This window comes from Cervus elaphus, chromosome 25 (assembly GCF_910594005.1).
Source record: "Cervus elaphus chromosome 25, mCerEla1.1, whole genome shotgun sequence".
NCBI classification, from domain to species: domain Eukaryota; kingdom Metazoa; phylum Chordata; class Mammalia; order Artiodactyla; family Cervidae; genus Cervus; species Cervus elaphus.
In genome coordinates this window covers 20,285,273-20,310,798 of record NC_057839.1, presented here as the reverse complement: position 1 = coordinate 20,310,798, position 25,526 = coordinate 20,285,273, and the positions used below count along the sequence as shown (strand labels likewise).

Below are 25,526 nucleotides of genomic sequence, written 5' to 3'. Positions count from 1 at the left end.
TGTCACTGTTTCCATTGTTTATCCATCTACTTGCCATGGAGTGATGGGACCAGATGCCATGATCTTAGTTTTTTGAATGTTGAATTTTAAGCCAGCTTTTCACTCTTCTCTTTCACTTTCATCAAGAGGCTCTTTAGTTCCCCTCACTTTCTGCCTTAAGGGTGGCATCATCTGCATATCTGAGGTTATTGATATTTCTCCCGGAAGTCTTGATTCCAGCTTGTCCTTCATCCAGCTCAGCACTTCCCATGATATTCTCTGCATTTAAGTTAAATAAGCAAGGTGACAATATACAGTCTTGACATACTCCTTTTCCAATTTGGAGCCAGTCCACTGTCCCATGTTTGGTTCTAACTGTTGCTTCTTGACTTGCATATAGGTTTCTCAGGAAACAGGTAAGGTGGTCTGGTATTCCCATCTCTCTTTAAGAATTTTCCACAATTTGTTGTGATCCGCACAGTTAAAAGCTTTAGTGTAGTCAATGAAGCAGACGTTCTTCTGGAATCCCCTTGCTTTCTCTATGAGCCAACGGATGTTGACAACTTGACCGTTGGTTCCTCTGCCATTTCTAAACCCAGCTTGAACATCTGGAAGTTCTCAGCTCATGTACTGTTGAAACCTCGCTTAGACAATTTTGAGCATTACTTTGCTAGCATGTGAGTTGAGTGCAATGGTGCAGTAGTTTGAACACTCTTTGGCATTGCTTTTTTTTGGGGATTGGAATGAAAACTGACCTTTTCCAGTCCTGTGGCCACTGCTGAGTTTTCCAAATTTGCTGGCATTCAGTATGCAGCACTTTCACAGCATCATCTTTTAGGATTTGAAAATAGTTCAGTTGAAATTCTATCCCCTCCACTAGCTTTGTTCATAGTGGTGCTTCCTAAGGCCCACTTGACTTTGCACTCCAGGATGTCTGGCTCTAGGTGAGTGATCACACCATCATGATTATCTGGGTCATTAAGATCTTCTTTGTAGCCGTTAAAGTATCTCTTCTATGATGAGCCTATTCAAGTCTTTTCTCATTTTCCTACTGGATTGCCTGTTTTTTCTTCATTTTTTGTAGGAGCTCTTTTTATATTCTAGAAACAAACCCTTTTTTGGATATATGTATTGTAATTATCTTATATTCTTTGGCTTGCTTTTTCATGTTTTCAGTATGCCTTTTGATGAACATAAGTTCCTACTTTTAATGAAACCCAATTTACCTATTTTTCCCTTGATTAACGCATTTTATCCTAAGAAATCTTTGCCTACCCTTAAGACTATGCTATCCTATGTTTTCTTATAAAAGCTTGGTTGTTAGAGATTTTGTTTTAAAATCTGTGAACCCCTCAAATTTCTTCACACTGTATGAGATAAAGGTCAATTTTCATGTGTTCCTCTTATGAACATCCAGTTTCTCAAAACACTTTATTGCTAAGACATTCTTTTCATTCCCTGAATTTCAATGGCATCTTTGTTTTAAATCAAGTGATTGTATGTATGTGGTCTAAGTTCATACTCTCTTTTATCAGTGTATGTATCCATCCTCATGCCATTATTACATTTAATTACTGCTTTATAATATGTCTTGAAATCCGGTAGTGTGTATCCTTCAACTGTGTGTTTTGTCAATTATGTCTTTGCTATTCTTGACTCTTTGGATTTTCATATAAACTTTAGAATCAGCTTGTCAAGTTCTTCAAACCAGACATCACAGGATTTTGACAAGGCTTGTACTGCATCTGTAGGTCAATATATAGAGAACTGATATCTTAATAATACTGAGTATTCAAATCCACAAAGATGGTATATGTATGAATTTATAAAGATCTTATTTGATCTCAGTATATTTAGTAATTTTTTGTGTGTAGGAATCTTACATCCTTAATTTGACCCATTTCTAGCATTTAGTAATTTTCTTATAGTAGTTAAGTAGCACTGTTAGTCGCTCAGTTGTGTTCAACTCTTTGCAACCCCACGGACTATAGCTTGCCAGGCTCCTCTGTTCATGAAATTCTCCAGGCAAGAATGCTGGAGTGGGTAGCCATTTCCTTCTCCAGGGAGGATCCTCCCACCCCATGGATCAAACCCAGGTCTCCCACATAGCAGGGAAGCCCATAATTTTTAACTAAAATTAATTGTTGCCAGCATAAGTATTTATATTATATATAGGTAACTTTTACATATTGACCTTAGTAAATATACTTATTTTAATTGTAAATTAATATGTACTTTTATGTATACAAATTACATAGTCTGAAATAATGATAATTTTATTTTTTCCTCTCATCAGTTTACCTCTAAACCTTTTTTTCCCAGGCACTTGTATTGACTAGAACCTCTAGCAAAATTTCTAAAACAAGTGATACTCTACATCCTTTTCTCATTCCTGATCTCAGAGAAGCTTTTGATATTTCACTGTTACATTTACTATAAATTTTATTATTAGATTAAAAAATTCCTAGGAGAACCAAAACATACACAGGCATTCCTAGCAGCAGCATTTGTAAGCACCAAAAACTAGAAACAAAGTAAGCATCTATTGACAGTAGAATGGATAGATAAGTTGGTATAGCTATGCAACAGAATACTATACAGCAGTATAAAAGGATAATTTACTGTATACTGAACGACATAGTGATTCTCACATAGTGTTCAGTGAGAGGAAATATGGATTTATAATTCCTCATATTTGGGAAGTTTTTTTCCCTGCATTGCAGCCATCTGGTTTTTTGTCAATATGTTGATTAGAAGAACATCAGACATCAATGTAACCATTCTTGTTAGCAAATACTTTTTATTGCCTTATCACTTAATCTCTTAATCTCATGGGCTTCTCAGGTGGCACTAGTGGTAAAGAGGCCTCCTGTCCAAGAGATACAGGGATTCAATCCTGAGTCAGGAAGATCCCCTAGAGAAGGAGATGGCTACTCACTCCAGTATTCTTGCCTGGAGAATCCCATGGACGGAAGAGCCTGGCAGGCTACAGTGCATAGGGTTGCAAAGAGTTGGACAACACTGAAGCAACAGCATGCACACACTTAATTTCAGTCATGTTCCATCATCACTGTATGTATTATCAGCTACATTAATAGCTTCTGTGGTAAATTCACCCTAAAGTCATTCCCCCCAACACTCAATGAGTTATTGTTACATAATCACTTGTAGGCAGAACCTGTGTCTTCTAACCAGTAGAATATGGCAAAGGTGATGGGATAGCCACTCCCTTGAGTAGATTATATTATAAAAGACTCCATCTCCTTCTGAGAGATTCTTCTGCAGGCCTTGAAGAAGTAAACTGCCATGTAGTGAGGGGACCACATGGTAAGAAACTGCAGCTGGCTTCTGGGAGCACAGAGTGGCCCAAAAGGACAATAAGCAAGAAAACCAAACCTCAGCTCTACAATCATAAGGAACCAAAAACTGCCAGCAAACATATGAGATGCCAACAACCATTAAAGATCCCGAGTTCTAGACAAGAATTCAACACTAGCCAATACCATGGTTACAACGTTGTGAGACTCTGAGCAAAGTAACCAGCAGAACTGTAGCTGGACTCCTGACTTATAAGAACTATACGATGATAAATGTAGTTGTTTCAAAGCACTACATTTGTGGTTATTGTTCACAGCAATAGCTAACTAATAGAATTCAACTGATTGTCTCTATGCCTACTCTTTCACTTGAGAGGGAAGGGTAGCTATGGGCACTGAATCAGAGTAACCAGTTTCTGAACCTGCTTTGATGTAGACTTAGTGACCCTCTAAACCCAGTGCAGGGCTGTCATCCTGTGATTCTCCCATTCTCCTGCAGATTCCTTTGCCTTCTTTTTCCCTTTTCTCTTTTCTCGTGGTTTACTGTCCCCTTTTAGTGGCACACTTTCATCAATGGTTTTCTTACTATGTGTAGGAAATATATTTTTGAGACCTTATATTTCTAAGATATATTTGTTCTACACTTCTATTTAATTGGTAGTTGGACTGAATATAGAATTCTAGATTGGAAATAATTATGAAGACATTGCTCCAACAGGTTTGTTTTTGAGATTCTGGAAGAAATATCTCCTCTTCTCTGGGGATATTTAAGGTTCTCTTTGTCCCCAGTTTTCTGAATTTCCTAGTAATATGTCTTGGTGAAGATCTATGCCCAATTATTGTGCTGGGCTCTCAGTACCCTGTTCAAGCTGGAAACTCCTTCAGTCCAGAAAACTGTCTTGAGTCATTAGCTTCCTTCATTTTCTCTTTTCTCTATTTTAAGAATTCCCATTATCTGGATTTTGGACTAGTCTCCTGAGTGTGTGTTACTTTAAATTTTAAAGAACCTTCCTACCACATCCTATAATAAGCAACATAAACCAGAAAGCCTAAATAAGGATTTCAACTCAGATTCCTGTTATCCTCTACAGGTAATCAGAAAAGATGCCACCTTCTGATTTTTATTGCATTTTTACTCCCAGCTGGTCTTGTTTCATCTGATGATTCCCTACCTGTAGTGGCTTCTGAGCCCCTCTGACTTCCTCACAAACCACTAAATTGCAAGTAAAGTATAACTACAATTACTTTTTGTGTGCCCCTATTTTATTTCCCACAATACGTTTTCTATCTAAGTGGTTGTGTCACTTTCTTTTTATCAGGTTTTGTAGACAACTTGAGGACAGATTGTAAATTAGGCAGGACTCTGAGTTGGAAGAGGTAAAAATCCAGCTTTAGATAGGCTGAGTCAAAAGGTTGGGGGGGGAGGGGAAGACTTGTTGGGCAGATACCACCAGGTTCATAGGAAACACAGAGTGTGCTGGACTTCAGAAACAACTGGACTTGAGGGACTGTGGAACACCATCTAAATGAGGTCTCTACCTCTTGTGTCTGCCTTTCTCTGGTGCCTTTATTCTTTCCTCTTAAGGTTTTATCCATATAACAAAAAGCATGGTCACTAACAGCTCCAGAATTTTACATCTTAGAGCTTTAGTCACTGGTGAGAGACAGACTCAGCTCCAAGTACCAGATCCCCAAATCCTGGGTAATGACTGTGACTAGTCAACTTCTACTTAGGTGCCCATTCTTAGATCAGTCAACTACAGACAGAGAATCAGGGTCACAGCACAGTCTTTGTAGGGGGGAGGACAACTCCCAGATTATGGGTGCTGATACCTGGTAAGCAATCTTATTAGATCATCTTGACAGTAAACCTTCTTTTCCAAATGATTATGGGTGTTGCTGCTGCTGCTGCAAAATCGCTTCAGTCATGTCCAACTCTGTGCGACCCCTTGGACAGCAGCCCACCAGGCTCCCCCATCCCTGGGATTCTCCAGGCAAGAACAATGAGTGTTGGATGCTTACCAAATAAGCATCACGCTTCTGAGACACTGGGGCCAGATCCTTCATCTACTTAAATGATATTCTGGCAACCAGATCCTACCAGGCACAAGGCACAGTTAGATCATAGACAACCCAGGGCAGAAAACTGGTTGATTCACTAATACCTATTTTCCAAGTTCATAGTGAACACCGAGTAAAACTCTCAGTAAATACTTCAAGATAATAAGTATTCTTAGTGAAGAACAGATACAAACATACAGATTTACCTTAATGGACTTGATGAGTAACTAACTTATTCCCAATTCATCAGATAATTTCCAGTATTCTGTTTCACTGGCCGTGTAAATTTGACTCAAGAAGCCTAGTTAAAAAATAATACCTAACCTATTCCTACATGGATGGTAAGCCACCTGATACATTATAATTTTGTGGAGGACAAAGAACTCCAAAAACTTTGATGTTAATGAAACAGGGAGGAATACAATTTGTGTTAAACTTGTTTTGATTGGAATGCTCGGTTCTTAGGTCTTTCAGAATTCTTTCCAGCTACTCCCAAGTCTTTCAGCATTTCACTCACCTTTTGCCCTGGTCTGCTTCTTTTAGCTACTGCTTTCTCTTTTTCACTTCTGAATCTCTCTTTTGGTTGAGATGGTTATCTACAGAGAAACAGAATTTCTTCTAAAGAAAGCAAAAATCTAACTTGCAGTTGTGAAAACTATCTTACACTATTTTTGTATAATTACTTTCATTTTCTATAGTGGAGCAGCTGAGAAAAATTGCTCTAATTGTGTAATTTTCTGCAACTACTCTGGGACAAAAATCTTGGTAATTGGATTTTTTTAAACTAACAAGTTGTCACAATTGGATAGTTCTTAAACTATTTGTGCTTATGCTTCAGAAATTTTCAGTGGATGTACGGTGTATTTTAAATGTTTTGCATCAGCTTGTGGTCTCAAATTTGATTTATTTAACTTTGAATTTTAAAATAGATTGACAACCCTGATTATACATTGTCTTCACTAAATGGACCTTTGCTAAGTTTTGTAGTGTGTTCATCCCCACCCCACACTCTGCTGTTGTCATGGGAGCTAAAATCCTGGCGTGGGCAGCTCCACCCCCAAGTGGTTCTGTCTCCCAGAGTGCTTTGCTGTTACTATGGAAATGCCTGCTTATTAACTTGCTGTCCTTTTACTACCAAAGCACCTTTAACTGTCTCAAGCAATCAAGTGACGTTACCTACAGAAGGGAAAGGAAGAAGAAGACTGCTTCCCATCCTTCAACTGCAATGCTGGTTTTAATCAAGATTTAATCGAGGAGCAGAAGGAACTAAAGCTACTCCAACAGCTCTTTAAAAATATACAAAGCTGGATCTTTCTTGATGCATAGGCACATGCCCTTGTCCATGCCCTAGCTTGAGACTTCTGAAAAAGCATACAATGTATCTTTTTTTTGTAGTTACAGATGTAAATACGCTTTTTATTTTTTATTTTTAACATGTATTTATTTTTTCACTGAAGAATAATTGCTTTACAGAATTGTGTTGGTTTCGGCCAAACATCAATACCCATCAGCCCATAGGTATACACATATCCCCTCCCTCTTGAAACTTCCTCCCATCCCCCTCCCACCCCACCTCTCTAGATTGTCACAGAGCCCTGGTTTGAGTTCCCTGAGCCATACAGCAGATTCCCATTGGCTATCTATTGTACATATAGTAATGTAAGTTTCCATGTTCCTCTCCCCATACTGTGTACCTTTAGAGCTACTTTTGTATTTAATATGCATTACAAAATAGTACAGTAGAATCAGGAGGACAAGTGATCACTTATTCTTACAGAGAAGAGAATGTGATGCTTTGCCCCAAATGTTTCAAACAATGTGTCTTGGGGAATAGTCATGAAAACTACCACAAGAAAAATGCGCATGCTGATTTGGACAAAAACCTTATCATCTTATAGAACTTGAGGGTAGTAAACATAAGAGAATTAGCTAATGCTGATAAGTTAAAGATACTTTCATAAACTTCACCTCTATTACTTTCAGATTAAGCATCTATGAAATCTTGAATTTAACTATATGGTCATTTGTTCAAAGTGAAAATAGGACTTGCAATTGTGGGAGGATTTTCCACGTGAAGAAAATATTTGACAACAAATCTTGGCCACCCTGATCTGAGATGATCACTGTGGAAAGATAACTGTGGCCCTAGCAAATAGTATGTGCCCAAAACCTGTTTTTAGAACTAGGTAAAATTGTGTTGGGCTTCCATGATGGCTCAGTGGTTAAAAAAAAAAAAAAAAAAAAAAAAATCTGCCTGCCAACATAGGACATGCAGGTTCAATCCCTGGGTCAGGAAGATCCCTTGGAGAAGGAAATGACAATCTACTCCAGTATCCTTGCCTGGAAAATCCCATGGATAGGGAAGCCTGACGGGCTCCATAAGGTCACAAAAGAGTTGGATGCAACTTAGCAACTAAACAACAGAAATTAAGTTGTATAAACATACCTGGGGATCTAGCTGAATGCCTGCCACACAAAGAGAGTCTGCTTTTGCACTGAAAATAATCAAATCATATTGAAGCTGGGTAAAGGAAGAGAGGGAAGAATTATGGTGGGGAAATCACAAAAGACTAGACACATCTTTTGTAAAGACCCACGGGCACAGAAGTGGTTATGACTCAGGTCAGTCTAAACAAGGTTGCCTGTTACTTGAGCACTCTATTCTAGTGAATGAACAAATGAACGTGGCACAAAATTTGAGGAAGTTTGTTCAAGTGGCTGATAGGAAAGAATGTAAGTTTATAGGCTACTTGCCCTAAAAAGCAGATCTTGGCAACAGATTAGAATAAGAAAAAAATATCAGATTGGCAGTACTTTTGTCAAAACTATCAGAGGAAACCAAGTAACAACTTCAGCATTTGAATGTCACCCTAAGCTTCCAATGACCTGATTGGTTAAGTCTAAGTGCTGTCAGCTCCTCAATGGTAATTTTTTTCATCCTCTTTTGTATTATTTCCTAGGGTTATCATAACAAACGAACAGGTGACTTAAAACAGAAATTTATTGTTTCACAGTTCTGGAGGCTCTAAGTCCAAAATCAGGATATAAGGAGGGTCATGCTCTCTCTAAAATGTGTAGAAGAAAACCATCCCATGCCCCTTCTCGCTTCTACTATTTGCCAGCAAACCCTGGCATTCCTTTGATTGGAGATCATCATTCCATTCTCTGCCTCCATCATCACATGGTCATTTTCATATTATCCTCCTTTTGTGCATACTTATTCCAAAATTCCCTCTACTTACAAGGACATGGTCACTCTGGACTAAGGGTCCACCCTACTCTATCTAGCACATCATCTTAATTGATTACATCTGCAGTGATGTCACCCTGTTCCCAAATAAGATCACATCCTGAGGTACAAGTTGTTAGGACTTGGACATATCTCTCTGAGGACACAATTTGACCCATAATACCTTCTCTCAGAAATAGTATCAAGAGGTACTTCCCTGATAGCCCAGTGGCTGTGCTCCCAAAGCAGGGGCCTGGGTTCAATCCCTGGTCAGGGAACTAGATCCCACATGATTCAACTAAAAAAAGAAAAATCCCAAATGCCACAATGCAGATAGAGGATTCCCCACGCTGAAACTAAGACTTGGTGCAGCCAAATAAATATCTTAAAAAAGAAATAGTATCAAAAAAAAAAAAAAAAGAAATAGTATCAAGAAAGACATACAGCAAAATTAGTGAATAATTATAAAAGTCAGTTATTGGAAATCTTCATCAGTTTAGGCCATCTGAACCCCTTCAGCTTCTTGGAGTACAAATGGGAGTCATGCTTATTGGTGTTCAATTTGCTTTTTTACCCAGGAGGGTATACATGAGATAAATATGATGACGGTGATAACGCTGGCAGCCTAGCACTGAATGATTATGATGAACCAGGTAGTTTTCTAACTACTTCACGTGTCGTCGTCACTGTCCAGTCTCTCAGTTGTGTCCGACTCTCACATGCCAGGCTTACCTGTCCTTCACTACCTCCCAGAGTTTGTTCAAACTCATATCCATTGAGTTGGTGATGCTATCCAACCATTTCATCCTCACCCCCTTCTCCTCCTGCCCTCAATCTTTCCCAGCATCAGGGTCTTTTCAAATGAGTCAGCTCTTCGCATCAGGTGGCCAAAGTACTGGAGCTTCAGCTTCAGCATCAGTCCTTCTAATGAATATTCAGGGTTGATTACCTTTCAGACTGACTTCATGTGTACTAATTTATTCAGTCCTTTTGACCACTTCATGAAAAAGGTTCCTATTACCATCAGCATTTTACAGATGAGGAAACTAGGGCACAAAGAGGTTAATTTATTAGTCTGAAGCAGAGCAGCCAGCAGAAATGCCATTCCAGCATGTCTGTCAGTTAGCCTCACCTTCTACTCTAAAGGCCTCAGTTCGATCACATTGAAGAGTAGAGCTTCCAGACTTAGACACTTTCCACCCACCAGTTCCTCGAAAATAAATGCATGAAGGAACTATCTAGCTGGCCTTGTACACCTTTATGTCAGCCCCCATTTACCTTCCCATGTGAAAGGAAGGTACACGTGCCTGCCCATATGGGGATCTCTGGGAGGCAATACAGCTGGCATAGAATGGGTCCTCTTAATACTAAGTTTTTCAATATTTTTAGATATAGGAATATGAATTCCTTCCTGAATAAAAAAAAATGAATAGAGGGTCACCAGTCTAAGTACAACATGTGCCAAGAAAGTGTGTATTACGGTTATTATTTACCTAGATCTCAGAGAGCCAGGATGACTTACAGCAATTAAGACATCAATAAAAACAGATCTCATTCTCTTGGGACTTCTTGGATGAATTAGAAGAGCATACTGATTGGACTTGTTTGTCCGTCCATGCATTTAATTAGTTCCAGCAGACAACAAAACAAATTCTTTCTTGTATGCTTATCAAATCTTCAATGTCCTAGGATGACTTTATGTAAAAGCAGCATTCTGCTTTTACATAAAAATTTCATTAGTGGATTTGATCATCATTGGAGCTTCAATGTTAGGGATAGAAACACATTATATGATGTAAATGATTTCCCATAAAATTTAGAAGCTTAAAATGTGTGCATTCAAAAGTGATGAAACAATAACCAAGTTAATCAATTAAGCACAAAGCTTAAATGAAATGTAGTCTCCCACCTTAGGTAGAATTATAGCTGTTAGTGCCACTCTCCACATCTTGAGACGTTTCTTTCTGGAGAGAGCAAAAATGAAGCCTGCTTTCTATGTGTCTGCTTTCCCTACTCACCATCTGAGGACATTTAGAATCTGATTTACCTCCATGGAAGCCCACATAGCATTGCTTTTGAGGAAAGGGCACAATCTGCAGCAAAGGATGTGTGTCAATAGGAAGGGTACCTGACCTCAGAGTCCATTTGTCCTACCATGAGTATATTCATCCAGAAGCAGCAGCTCTGATAGAATATTGGAATGGCTTATTAAAGAGTCAGCTAAAACAGCAGTTCAGAAATGAAACCCTCCAGGTCGGGGAGCTCCCTCAGATGCAGTGAGCTGATATACAATCCTGCACCCTAATAGCTAAAATATATTGGTCTAGGGATGTAGGGATGAAGGTAAAATTGGCCCCGTTCACCACCACTTCTGGTAACTCACTTTGTAGCTGTGCTTCCCATTCCTACAACTTAGGTTTTGCTGGATTAGAGGTCCTCGTTCCCAGTAGGGCTATCCTTCCACCAGGGAATATGAAAAAGGTTTCACTGAGTCAGCAGCCACAACTGCCATCTGGTCACTCTGGGCTCTTCATGTCTATGGACCAGCAAGCAAAGGAAGGAGGTATTAAACTGATGGGAAAAATCTTTCTTAATGATCATGAGGTGCTGAGCTTGCTCTTACATAATGGAGGCAGAGAGGAATATGCCAGGAACTCAGAAGATTCACTGAGGTATCTCTTGGTGCCTTCCTCTTGATGGTAATGGTGAATGGGAAATGTAGTGATCACAGCCTAACAAGGGTGTGGTAACCAGGGGGACAGATTCTCAGAGATAAAGGTCTGGATTATTCTATCAGGAAAGCAATCTAAAGCAGCAGAAGTGATAGCCAGGGATAGGGGAGATCTAGAACGGATGGTGGTGGAGGAGAAAAATATGACAAGTGTCGATTACAATCTCAGAACCAGTTGCAGCTCCAGGTACTGTATATGCTTTACTAATTTTTTATATCATTTTAATGAGACTGTGGCTGACCATGACCTTGAAGAGGTCATGCATGCCACATAGTGGCAGAATGGGCTTGTTGTGGGGCCAAGCAGATCTGAGAGTGGAATACCGCAGTCAATATGTCTGAGATTTCTTTCAAGCAATGCCTTGAAGAGTTACTGATCCACAGAACATACTTTTGGGAACACAGTTTTTTGCTTCTATTTAGATGATTTTGTTCTGCTGATTTAAAAAGTGTATTTCTAATGATCCAACTGTCTCCTTAAGTGATAGACACTTATTCCCATTTTAATCTCCACCCCTACTCCACGCCCCCCCCCCCCCACCAAAAAAAAAGGAAGAAAGAATTTTGACAGGAACCAAAACTGTTGTTCCACCCTGGGTACTCTCAACTACTTCAGTATATCTAGAAATCACTCTGGTTGGAGAATACCGATGTCCACATTTAGAAAGCAGACTCTGGCCTCATAGAATATTATCATTTAGAACCTAGTGTTTTCTTAGGATGTGTTACTACATTTATACTCATTACAGGGATTACCCTAAAGTGATGGGGTCACTTAGCTGAAAAGTCAACCTTACCCTAGTGAATTCTAACATTTGAAGAGATCAGCGTGACCTTAAAGGATTGCAGTGATGTCTGTCTTTCATTTAAGACTTCTGTGTCTCAGTAAAATTTGGCTTGTAAATATGAGCTTGCTTGATAAGGGTAGACTGAAAAGATATTGCATTTGTTAAAGTGTAGAGCCAAAAACACATTTCTGAAAAAGGGGAAAAGAAAAAGAACATCTCTCCCCACCTCTCTCTCTCTTTTCCCATCTCTCTCTCTTCCTCCCCACCCCCGTCCCTTTCTCTGTCTTCACCCTCCACCCCACCCCACCCCACCCTATGTCTCCCTTCCCCCTCTACCCCTCACCCCCCATCTCCCTGTCTCTCTCTCTCAACTTTAAATAATTCCAAAACAACTATATACGTATGAATGTTGCAAGTCTTCATACTTCTCTGACTCAGAGCTTAGTGATTTTGGTAATTGTGAGTTGTTTTCAGAACATTACTTCTTCATTTGGCTTTTCTGGCATCAAACTGGATGGCACGTATCCATAAATATATTAATCTGTCTGTGTCATCTTTTTTAGTTTTGCTTTCTTCCTGAATATTAACTCCCTATTTTTTTCCAACTCCTTGCTCATAATAAATTTCAGAGCAAAGCAATATATTACATCTTCCACACAACTTCAAATTCACTATTTCACATCTGTCATTTGAAGATAATCAAGATTCTTTCACTGCAAATGACTCAATGGTGTGTTCTGAAAGAAGTAAATGATGGATTTCTTCTCAAAACACAAAGAAAAAAGTATTGAAAACACTGCATCCAAGACAGTGTCTGAAAAGTAACATTAATTACATCTCCACATACAAATAATATTTGGTTCATCTTAATTTTCTCTAAGTTCAGTAATATCCTTTTTTTCCTCTTTTTTCTTTTTTTTTTTCAGCCATGCCTCACAGCTTACAGAACAGAATCTCAGTTCCCCAACCAGGGATTGAAACCAGGCCATGACAGTGAAAGCCCAGACTCCCAACCACTAGGCCAGCAGGGAACTCCCCAAGTAATCTTCTTAAAACCACCATTCTGCTGACCCATTATAATCCATCCAATTTCATTTCACCACGCCAATAACTGTAATGATGATAATAGTAATAGCTGGAGTTTATGAAGTGCTCACTCTGCATCAGGCATGGCCCGAGTGCCTTGCATGCATACCTACAATCCACCACTTCTGCACATCTCTAAACCTCCACCTTGATCCAAGCCACGACTGTCTATAGCTTGAAATTCTACAGCAGCCTCCTAATGAGTTTCCTTTCTTAGCTCTTTATAATTCATTCTACATATAGCAGCTGGAGTTATCTTTTATATAGCATTTTAGAGCACATCATTCAGTAAGGATTGTGAAACTAACAAGCTACCACCAACAGGAAGAATTCAGGAAAGGTCAAAGGAGAGCGGAGATACCAGTCCATGTGTCCTACCAACCTCCCAGAATCCTTCTCACTGGAATCCATATTGGTTGGGCAATGTACATTCTACCAGGAAGGGCCCTAAGTCAGGATGATTGGCCAAAGAAAACTCGGAAGCTAACCCCAATACCATAAACCCCCAAGACTGCAAGTCACATGGCAGAGCAGTTCTCCTGGGTTCCCTTAACCTGCTGCTCTCTGCCTGGGCACCCCTTCCCAATAAAATCTCTTGCTTTGTCAGCACATGTGTCTCCTCGGACACTTCATTTCCAAGTGTTAGACAAGAGCCCACTCTTAGGCCCTGGAAGGGGTCTCCCTCCCTGCAACAATCCGTGAGGAAAAAGAAAATATTCCAATAGTGGCACATTCAGTGCTTTTTACCTGGTGACAACATCAAAAGATCCCCTGAACGCATTTCAAGAAAGGGTTTAGAGCAATGATTCTTACCCTTTTGGAGGGTGATAAACAATTTTGAGAATCTATTAAAAATAAGAAATTTTATTCTAGGGGGAAAAAAAGGACTCTTTACATATAATTTCAGAAACTCTTAAACCCAACGTGTAGTTTTGACATGGAGAGAAGAGTTTTGGGGTTTTTTTCCCTCTGGAGCATTAAAAGGAGTTTCTGGGCTTCTTGGCAATGTATGCAGGTGTTCTCCCCTCCCTGGACAAGCAATTGAGCAATGATAATGTCCTAAAGTCTACGCCTTTTCTAATCTTAAAGAGGAAGCCAACTCTTGGTTTCTAATAAATAGAGCTCAGATTTCAAGGACCACCCAGGCCCTTACTGATGAATCTTTCACCCCTTCATTCGACAAATATTTGTGGGCACCTACTATGTGCCTGTATGCGCTGTAGACTCAGAGGGTACTGGAGAGCAAGGTGTGGCCCTTGCCTTGATAGAAGCCACAGACCCACAGGGAAGGCAGATATACAAAGGGATAATTTTACTCTAGAGCACCGTGGAAACCCACTTTCTATTCCTGTTGCAGTAGACGGTAAGTATCATTTAATCAGCAGCAGAGTAAGAGAAATCCAAGTCTTCAGACTCGGTCTGGCCAAAGAGTTTCTGAGAAAAGTCCATAAAACACATTTTCAAATACACTTTCTAGGTTCTCCTATACGACATGCATGATTCACTTAATTTTACAGACCATCTGGAACATATAGTGCTGCGGACTCAACAGATGACTTTTGAGTGAATGGGAATAAGCCTTGATGAAACTGCCTTGGAACATTTTGATCTTACCTACTTCTGAGCTGCAGAAGTTATACTTGACTAGAAGCTAGGGGCTCCTGGGGCTTTGGGGAGAGGAGAATCCTTCCTTTAGTTAAAAGCACTTTATACTAAACATAGTGTAAATGTAGAAACAGTTTGTACTATCCAGCTACATTCCCACTCTCTAGCCTCCATAAATGTGAAAAGGGTAACATTAACTGAAGAATAAAATGCTGTGAAGACACATAGAAGAGGCCTTTAAACCCAGCTTTGAAGGAGCAGAGTAGCCCACCTGAAGAGTAATCGGGAGTTAGCCAGTTTTTTGAGCAGTAAGTGATAATAATATAGATTGTGTCCAGACAAATAGAAGAGCATATGCAAAGGCACCGAGTCAAAAAAAAAATATTCAAAATTCTGCAGTCCACCTCTGCATCTGTGGACTGTCTTTAATCTGGGCAATAACACTGGTTGAGCTTCTAAGTTTCCAAATCAGTTGAGCTAATCTCTAACAGGTATATCCTTTGTGCTCAGTCACTCAGCTGTGTCCAACTCTTTGTGACCTCATGGACTGCAGCCCAACAGGCTCTCTGTCCATGGAATTTTCCAGGCAAGAATACTAGAGTGAATGGCCGTTTCCTACCCCAGGGGGCCTTACCGACCAAGGGATAGAAGCTGCGTCTCCTGCACTGAGAGAACCACAGCTCTCTCTTGCATTAGTAGGCGGCTTCTTTACCACTGTGTTAGTTTCCCTTAATCTGCAGCAGAAACAAATGCTTTACATTCTCTTCAGAGTATAACCTCAAATATCTTTGTACTACAATACTGAAGGTGAGAAACAGGCCCTTCTCTTGCTGTTGTTGTTCAGTCCCTCAGTCGTGTCCGACTCTTTACAACTCCATGGACTGCAGCACGCCAGGCCTCCCTGTCCATCACCAACTCCCAGAGTTTACTCAAACTCATGTCCATCAAGTTGGTGATGCCATCCAACCATCTCATCCTCTGTCGTCTCCTTCACCTCCTGCCTTCAATCTTTCTCAGCATCAGGGTCTTTTCCAATGAGTCAGCTCTTCACATCAGGTGGCCAAAGTATTGGAGTTTCAGCTTCAGCATCAGTCCTTCCAATGAACACCCAGGACTGATCTCCTTGCAGTCCAAGGGACTCTCAGGAGTCTTCTCCAACACCACAATTCAAAAGCATCAATTCTTCGGTGCTCAGCCTTCCTTATGGTCCAACTCTCACATCCATACATGACTACTGGAGAAACCATAGCTCTGACTAGATAGACCTTTGTCGGTAAAGTAATGTCTCTGCTTTTTAATGTGCTGTCTAGGTTTGTCATAGCTTTCCTTCCAAGGAGCAAATGTCTTTTAATTTTATGGCTCAAGTCACCATCTGCAGTGATTTTGGATTTCTCTTGCTAAAAGTTTTTAAAATGCTGTGAGGCTAGTTGTTTCCTCGACCAGCAGTTTACAAATTCAGGGTGCTTATGTTCAAGAGCCTGATGTTTACTCATTAACAGCTTATACCATTCTTATGTTTATATGGGCCCAACCAAGGATTTTAAAACACTGCTCTGTCAGTTTGCAGCACATTCAAATTGCTATACTTTCCAGCCAGTTCTAATCTTTAAGTCATGCATTAGCATGATAAGAGGAAGTCACCTCATTCAATCTATAATAGTAGTCCCTACCATTGCTTAAAGCACATTTTTTAATGCCAAAAATGTTGCTACATATATCTCATATAATCTTCATAATAACCCCAAACAGTGGGAATCATTTCTCCTATGGTGCAGATGAGGAAACTGTAGCTCAAAGGTATTAAGTAACTTACCGAAGGTCAGACAGCTAGACAGAGGGAGAATGTGACATTTATGCTATTTATCATTGCATGTGTTGTAAGCCTTCCAGTAACATATTCTAATCTTAAGTTTACATTGGTTTGAGTCTCTTTCATGGATCATTTTTAAAAGTTTCTGAACATTAAGTATTATTAAGTGTTCTTCTTACTGTAATTAACTTATATAAAAAGGAAAAAATATTGTACTATTGCAGTCTAGTCAGTAAGTACTCCTTGATTTAATTTAAATGTTTGTCTGCCTTGACTCCTTCCTCAAATTATAATAAGCTCTTTGAGGCCAGGACTGGGTATCCTTTATGTCTGGTGGTATCTCAAACAGATTCAGTGAGAGTCCACCAAAAATTAGGTCATGAATTTACAATGGGATTTCAAACTGCTGTTATGCTTAACATTAGGATTTCCACTTCTGTAAAAATTATCTCTTTTTTGTAAAGATAATAATAAAAAGAAGAATCTATATACACACTGCAAAAAGAATGGAAGGAATTATACCAAAAAAAAAAAAAGAATAGTAGTTCTCTTTGGTAAGAGAATTATGGATAATTATTTTTCTTTTATTGTTGATTTTTCTGTATTTTTCTACCATCAATGCATAGTACTTAAATAATTGGAATAAATTATGTTAAAATATTAGATCTAAATCAACAAGTAAATATTAAAAACTTTAGAAGTTTTCATTCCCCTCCAAATGTCATTGCTTTCTGTTTGGGCAAGTTCAACTTCTTAGGACTCTTCATTCTGTTCAACTACTGATGACACATAACTATTTTCTCTTGAGTACTTTACACATACCTTTGTTGTCCTTTCTCCTTGGTGACTAGTGCCCAGCACCTCTTGAATTTCTTCAAATTTTCTGTGCTAGAAAAAGGAAAGTCAAGTGAATCAAATGTGTCACTTTCAAATTGGACAATTTTGCAAATAGATTACTGATGCAGAGCTGAATATATCAAACACAGCGAATGACACTTTTGTCCAAGGCTACAGGCTTTCCAAGTTGATGACTGCAGCAACTAAAGTTGACACTAAAATGAGTTGGATAATTTTAAAAGCAAAACAAAGATTAGAATAAGAGAAGTGGGCACCCAGGAAATATCAAGAACAAATAAGTTTGCAGTGTTTGTTTTGTTATGGTAAGTCTGCTGTCATTGTTGTGGTTGCTATTTATCATTACCACTGATGAATACTACTAGTTAACTTTTTGTGCAAACTGCTTTTTTATCTTTTTTGTTAGTGTAATTTCTATTACCAAAGTCAGGGCTAATGTATGTCAGTGCAGGCTGTGAAGTACTCTTCCAATATTCTCTGTATTTGTAACTTAAATTTGTCACCAAGTAAGTTACAAAATAAGGTCACATTTCTTTTCATGTCCTAACCATAGTGATGCTAGACTCTTAAATGCCCACCATGAGAGGAAGACAAAACTTTCTATAGGTTTTTCACGCCCTAAGTAATTTCTGGCACTCTTTGCACCGTTCGTTCGTGTTTCACAAATTAGTCCTAGTGCTTACTTGTCCCTTTTCCCACTCTGCCCGCCGAGCTCTGTGATACCCAAGCTCTCGTGTCTCATTCTGTCATCACAGAATGTGCTCACCCAGGCTGCTCACTCTGTGCAGACTTTATCCAAGCACAGACACTTTTCCCTTCTTGCTAGCTTTAAAGGCACAACCAAGACCAGTCAGTAGGTTGGCCAAAGGTACAGTGAAAGTTTGGCGTGTCTAGTCGTGAGTGCTAAGCACAGCCTATATTGCTGTTGCCACTCCTGGAGCTCACAAACTCCAAGGCCAATTTCAGAGTCCCTGCCTTGCTCTCAGGTGTCTCCAGTGTAACGGTGGGGTCAGTTCATCTTGAACACCTCTTCCCACCAGCTTTAATGGAAATCTCTAGACCACTTTCTCCAAGAGTCGTGGGCTCCTAATCCTCTGGCCCACATAGCAAAGATGGTCCTTTCCTCCATAAAATTCAAGGCCCACTCCTTTTCCACAAGCATGTCAGGGTGGAAACCTCAGAGACTTTCAGGGAAATCATTCATACCAACTTATAGGTTGAAATTAAACCTCCATGGCTCAGACAGCACTATCACCATGGCTCAGACAGCGCTATCACAATACAGATAGCACATTTCCAAAAAGTCTGTGTTGTTCATTCTTAATTAACTGTGGCAGGTACAATGCTACATAGTCCCCAAGTTTCATTTCCTTTTCCTCTTTGTGAGGATACAAGAAGACAGTGTTTCCCAGAGTCCTTTGCAGTAAGGCTGGAACAACATATCTAATCTGGCCGATGGGCTACAAGTATAATCTTTTTCACTGAGACAGTGAAAAAAATCCTTGTACAACCCTCTATCTCCCTTTTCTTCTGCCACAGTGGTCATAGAAACTAGGTTATCCAGATATCAATGGCTGGGATGCTTCAGTGACTTCCGATAAAGGAGCCACCCTAGAGAATTAAAGTTACCTTGGATATGTTAAAATAAAAATTTACAAAGTCCTAATTATTTCACAGTGTGCTGGGTTCAAAGACATATGATGAGAAGATAGACATGTTTCCTGACTTCATGATCTTAAGAATTATTTCAAGCTAAGGAGTTTGGAACCTATCTTAAGAGCAACCATGAGAGCTTGAAGGATTTTAAGCAAGGATTGACACGGTCCAGTACTTGTCTTAGATCTCTATGAAAGATATATGAGAAAAATACTTAGGAAAAAAATAGTAGTGACAGTAATTCAGGGGAGAGTTGGTGATGGCCTGAACGAATAAGGTAGCAGCCAAAATAAGTGGAGTTTGAAGATGCAGTGGGTGCAGAGAGAAAAAGATGGGTATGACAAGTACAATCTACAGGTACATGAAAATTTAAATTCCTCTTAGTTTTTTGTTTCAGGAGACTGTTTTATAAGAATCTGTACACATTTTTACAATTTACTAATAATGTTTCAAAATAACCAGAAAAGCCTTAGCTCTGAATTGGCACTTCCACCCTCTCAGCACCACAAGGCCTCTGATGAGGACTGCTCTCTAGCATTCAGAATCCTTCACTAGACACTTTCATCTTCACAGCTTAGAGAGCTCCCTGCCTCTGATACAGGAGGACCTGCAAACTCAGAATGGTGGGAAGAACTACATGTGGGGCTATCAAGAATTGCATTTCTCTTGCCAAAAAATTGATGCTTTTGAACTGTGGTGTTGGAGAAGACTCTTAAGAGTCCCTTGGACTGCAGGGAGATCCAACCAGTCCATCCTAAAGGAGATCAGTCCTGGGTGTTCATTGGAAGGACTGATGCTGAAACTGAAACTCCAATACTTTGGCCACCTCACGTGAAGAGTTGACTCATTGGAAAAGACCCTAATGCTGGGAGGGATTGGGGGCAGGAGGAGAAGGGGATGACAGAGGATGAGATGGCTGGATGGCATCACCAACTCAATGAACTTGAGTTTGAGTAAACTCCGGGAGTTGGTGATGGACAGGGAGGCCTGGCATGCTGCGATTAATGGGGCCGCAAAGAGTCGGACACGACTGAGTGACTAAACTGAATTGCATTGAAAAGGGAAAAAAGTATCTTCTTCTCGCCTCTTCTTATTAAACAAACTCTTTAGCTCTTCCAATCAACCAACCACAGCTCTCAACTTCAACCCCTTATCTTTCTTTAATACAGAGTGGACCTGACAGGGTGAAGCAAGAAGAATCGTGGGAGTGTGGGAGCGCGGGAGTGAGGGAAGGAGTGAGTAGGGGAGGGAAGATTGGGGGAGGGGGAGTTGGGGGAGGGAGGGCAGGAGGGAGGCAGCTGGAACTTGGCCATGGGGAACACAGGGGCAGGAGTGTCAGGGCTCACCTTCATTTCACCCTATTTGTGCTCCCACCCAAAACCTGGTCTCATCTCCACACAGGAATGAGACAGAAAGCAAGGGGTTAGCCCAGGCCGCTGTGCCAAGGGAAAGTTAATCCCCAGGGGTAGATCAAAATGCATAATAAGAAATTTTTAAATAACAAAAAAAATTAATTTTAAAGAACATCCCCAGAGGTGAAAGCAGAATGGGAAAGCGCCCCCACGTGGCCTCCAGACCCAGCGGACAGCAGTGACACTGGGCACTGCTTGGTAAAGCCACCACCATCACACTTTCTTTACTGTCGGCAGGTTACGCGTGGACAGGCCTTTAAGGATCAGCCTGGGAACCATCCTTCTAAACATTCTTTCAATTTAAAAAAGATGCATCACTAACCTAAAAGCTGACTTTGTAGTGATAAAAACTTAGGAAATGGGACTGAATAAGCATTATTATATCCTATGATATAACCTAGAAAGTTTGGAAACAAAATCAATTTCATGGTAGCTTGTCTATTTGTCATGTTTCTCATTTCATAAAAGGAAAATACAGCCCCCCAAAAGGGCAATGACTTTAACTATTTGAGTTCTGTATAAAAAGATGAGCTTCCTCTGTATACATATTCTTATCTTAGGAATCCTGATAAATTAGACACTGACTAATGAGAAGGAGAAAATGGGACTAAAATGTCTTAAATGACAAGAAATGTATCTTTTCATCCGAAAGAAGTTCATGGTAGACTAATTCGATGACTCAAAAACTCATCAAAAATCCAAATTATTTCTGGTTTTTTACTTGGTCTTTTTTGGCATGTTGACTCTTATCCTCATAATTGATTCAAATCACAAGATTGCTGCCACAGTTCCAGGTATCACGTCCTCACACGCAAGCAGACAAAGAAGTTTCTCTTACATGTATTTCCTTTAATAAGAAAGGAAAACTGTTACAGAAGTCTCCTAGCAGTTAGTCAGTTCAGTTGCTCAGTCGTGTCTGACTCTTTGTGACCCCATGTCTTCCAGCACGCCAGGCTTCCCTGTCCATCATCAACTCCCAGGGCCTACTCAAATACATGTCCATTGCATCAGTGTTGCCATACAACCATCTCATCCTCTATCGTCCCCTTCTCCTCCTGCCTTCAATCTTTCCCAGCATCAGGGTCTTTTCCAATGAGTCAGTTCTTAGCATCAGGTAGCCAATGTATTGGGTTTCAGCTTCAGCATCAGTCCTTCCAATGAATATTCAGGACCGATTTCATTGACCAAAATTGTACATCCATTGGCATAAACTAATCACTTGGAGGAGAAATATGAGTCTCTGATTAACTTCAACAAACCATAAATCACCTCTTAGAGCCAAATAGAATTATCCCCAGGGCACAGGCTACAGATTCTCTGATCAGGAAGCAGAAAAGCAGGAGGGGGAAGTAAGGGGAGTGGGGAGGAAGAGGAATAAGAAGTATAAGGAGAAGGGAAAAAAAGGACTTGGTTGTTGAGGAGAAAGATAGCACAAGAAGCTTAAATGGCAGAGCATCATTCCTGCCTGGAGGCATCAGGAAAATCTTCCAAGAAAAATTAAAACAAATATTAAAGGCTGAGGAGGGGTCAATCGCTAACACAGGCCCAACCTGGGGCTCCACACACTCCATCTGAATTCAGACACTCTTCTTCATCAAGGCTCAGCCAGGAATCATGTTTGTCTTTTATCTCCAAGAGGGAGCAGGGGCTGCCAACCTCATTGAGCTACTCACTGACTGAGGTTCTTAAGCCAGGGTTGAAACCCCACCCAAATCTGTCTGCTTCACAAGAGTGAAAGATGTTTCTCTTTAAATACAGAGGGAATTAATAATGACCTTTAAAGTTTAACTTCATACAAAAAAACTCATTACCTCTCAAATGGCTAACTAGTGGCTACAGAGAGCAACAATAACAAAATGAATAAATATACAACGATAACAGAGTGGGCATTTGGTGATGCTGTCATTGACCATTCTTTAGAGAAACAAGGGCTCACAGCAAGGCAGGATAACTCAGAGCTCTCTGTGCCCGGCAAGTGCTGAGGAAGAGCCCATCAGAAAAAAAAGAGAGAAAGTAAAATGCATACAAAGGCCTCATGTTGTTCCATTTGAACAGAAAATGGTACAAAGATGAAAACAGAGGAGGCACACGGCAAAGCCCAGTAACCTACAGCCCTGCTAAATAGAAAACGCAGAGCCTCACCACAGGGCAACTCCATAAAGCCGCTGTGGATGCCATTTTGCTAATTGTGTTTGCTATGACACCAAGCACCGCTTAGCTGGGCTCCCCGAGTGTCGCCATAATGGCAATCACTTGCCAGGAGCGAGAGTGATTTTTATTTGATATCCATACAAAGCAGAAGCAAATGAATTACCATAATGAGAAGCAACATAATGATGTGGAGATGTACAAACTGCCATTGTGTTTAATAACAACAAAGCCTTCCCTTTTGAATTAAATTTGCAGGAAGATTCTTATTGAAGCATCACTGTACTGAAACCAAGTTGTTTGAGAAAAAAAAAAAAAGACTCTCCAAAGTATTTCAGGCCTATGATTACTAGAAAGGTTGTTAGGAGAATATTTTTCAATTTTTATCCTCAGTAAAATCGACTTAGTTGTAGCACTACACAGCTGTGATTTGTGGAGTAAATGGCAAAGCTAAATGTGCCGAAACCCAACATGTTCCCTGAGCAACAAAGGGATGGAAGGCAAATGTTACAGTATTATTGACAACACTGGTAATGCTTGTATAAGCATCTGCTTCATAAAGGGGGAAAACCTACATTATAAACAAAAGGAGTTTCCAAACAAGGCCTGCCAGCTCAAATTCTGGCTTTGATTTGAATTTTTACTTGTTAGTACAGAATTTCCTCTTTTTACCTTCTCCCCCCAAAATAAAAATTTCTCTGATTTGCATTATGGAAACCTCCCCATGACTGACTCCACTTTTTCTCTATGATTATTTTCTATATTTTCCTGATATTCACATGTTTCCCACCACTTGATTTTCAACGTGAATGAAGGTATTGTATAGCATGACATTAATTTAAACCTGTTTCCATGATCATCCTGAGGGTACTGTCCTCTTAGAGGCTGGTGTGTGAATGCAGTGTGTCCTTCCCTATCTCGCCACACTCCAACTCTTTCAATGCTACCATTTATATCCATTTACAACAGAACATCCTGGTTTCATTAAGGGCCAAACCCAGGGCCAAACCATGGTCTGCATTAGATTGAACCAGCCCTGGGAAAAATCTGAGTTGGAATGCTACAGGACTAGAAATCCGGAGCCTTGGGTTCTGGGTCAGCTCACCCCTAAAAGTGACGGAGGCAAACCAACTTCCCTGTGTCTGTCTCAGTTTTCCCAGCTGTAGAAGAGGCATGATATCTGCTCCACTCACATTCACAGGAGTACCCCGAGAGTCAAATCATATTCAAACGCTTTGTAAACTGTTAAGACTATGTTGGTGAGAAACAGCAGAGATCTTTTAGTAAGCCCAAACCACATCCAGAGACTCATGTAATTTATAAGAATCTATATTTTGGCTTTTGTCCTTTTATCATCCAATAAATATTTATTGAACTTCTCTAACATTATTATTATTCTGTAATTCGTTGATGTAAGGCACAATCCCTAGTGCTATGAAAACATATGTATATACCATGATGGTCTGCTCTGAAGGAAGCCAAACAAAGTGAGAGAAAAGAAACACTGCATAAAAAGACAATAAGAAACAGAGTTTGTACATAAGTACCAATGGAGCTTCCCAGGTGGTGCAGTAGTAAAGAATCTGCCTGCCAAGACAGGAGACACAAGAGATGTGGGTTTGATCTGTGGGTTGAGAAGATCCTCTGGAGTAGAAAATGGCAACCATCTCCAGTATTCTTGCCTGAAAAATCCCATGGACAGAGGAGCCTGGTGGGCTACAGTCCATGGGGTCACAAGGAGTCCGACACCACGGAGCACACACACACACACCAACGGGAGACAGTATAACAGTGATGGAAAGAACGGGCTTTGGCATCATAACTTCTGGGTCTGAATCCTGGCTCTATCATTAACTTACCATGTGACCTCGGGCAGCTTATATAACCTCTCTCTATCTCAGTTTCCTCATCTGTAAAATGGAAAGCGTAATACCTACCTTATGATCTACTTGTGGGGAATAAATGTGTTAATACATCAAAAATTCTCAGAACAGTACCTGGCACATACATAGGATACACTTAATGTTAGGTGAACATCAAGACATCTTAAGGTGCAATTATTGAGAGGGTGAAAGAGCATTAAAGATTATGGTCAAGAGTGGCTCAGGAGTTCTGACCTAGGGATTAAAGGTTGGGAAGGCTCAGTGGAGGCAAAGTGAAAGGGATGAGGGACGAGACAGCAGGAGCACTCTGGACAGGGCAAATGGCCTGCATGAAGGTCCCGAGCCTGGTCTGTATGAGGTGCCTTTGCGCTAGTATGAAGAGAAGGGTCAGGGTTTCCAAGTGGAGACACTAGGAAGCAGGAGCACTGAAACCAGATATTCTCAGTGAGATGATAGCTCATCTTTGCTTACGTGACCACAGCCAGAAGCTGGCCATATTTCAAAGCTTCCGGCACACCTTGTTTCTCTACATACAGACTATAGTTTGCATTTACCTTTGGAAGCATATTACTTTTGAATTTTAGAGAGAAAAACAGGCACTTTAACAGGCTTTTTTGGTCCTACAAAGATAAATCTAAATATACTCTATCTGGTATTATAAAGATCTTCACACAGATGTTAAACTGTTTTGCATAATAATGTTGAGGCCATCCCATCAGGCTTGCATAGAATCCACAGAATTATACCTATAGACACCAAGAAAGGGAAGGAAGGAAAAAAGGACAAAGGAAGAGAGTGAGAAACTAGTTAAAAATTATGGACATTACTGCCACAGGAGTGGGAAGGAACTTAGATTCTGCTATGCTCTCCATGGTTTTCAGACCCTGTGCCTTAAGCAGATGAATATCTCACCGCAGTAAATGGAATTCTGAAGTTAAAAGAAATCTTAACACAGAATAGCTACCT

General features: G+C 40.2%; 1 long non-coding RNA gene across 1 annotated transcript in view; it reads right to left on the bottom strand.

Annotated features, from left to right (window-relative positions):
- LOC122683923 overlaps window positions 1–25,526 on the bottom strand; it is a 97,228-nt gene that overhangs the window by 42,029 nt on the left and 29,673 nt on the right. The window contains exon 2 of the long non-coding RNA XR_006337872.1: window positions 17,429–17,494. This is a non-coding gene — a long non-coding RNA (uncharacterized LOC122683923). The remainder of the gene's footprint in view (window positions 1–17,428; window positions 17,495–25,526) is intronic.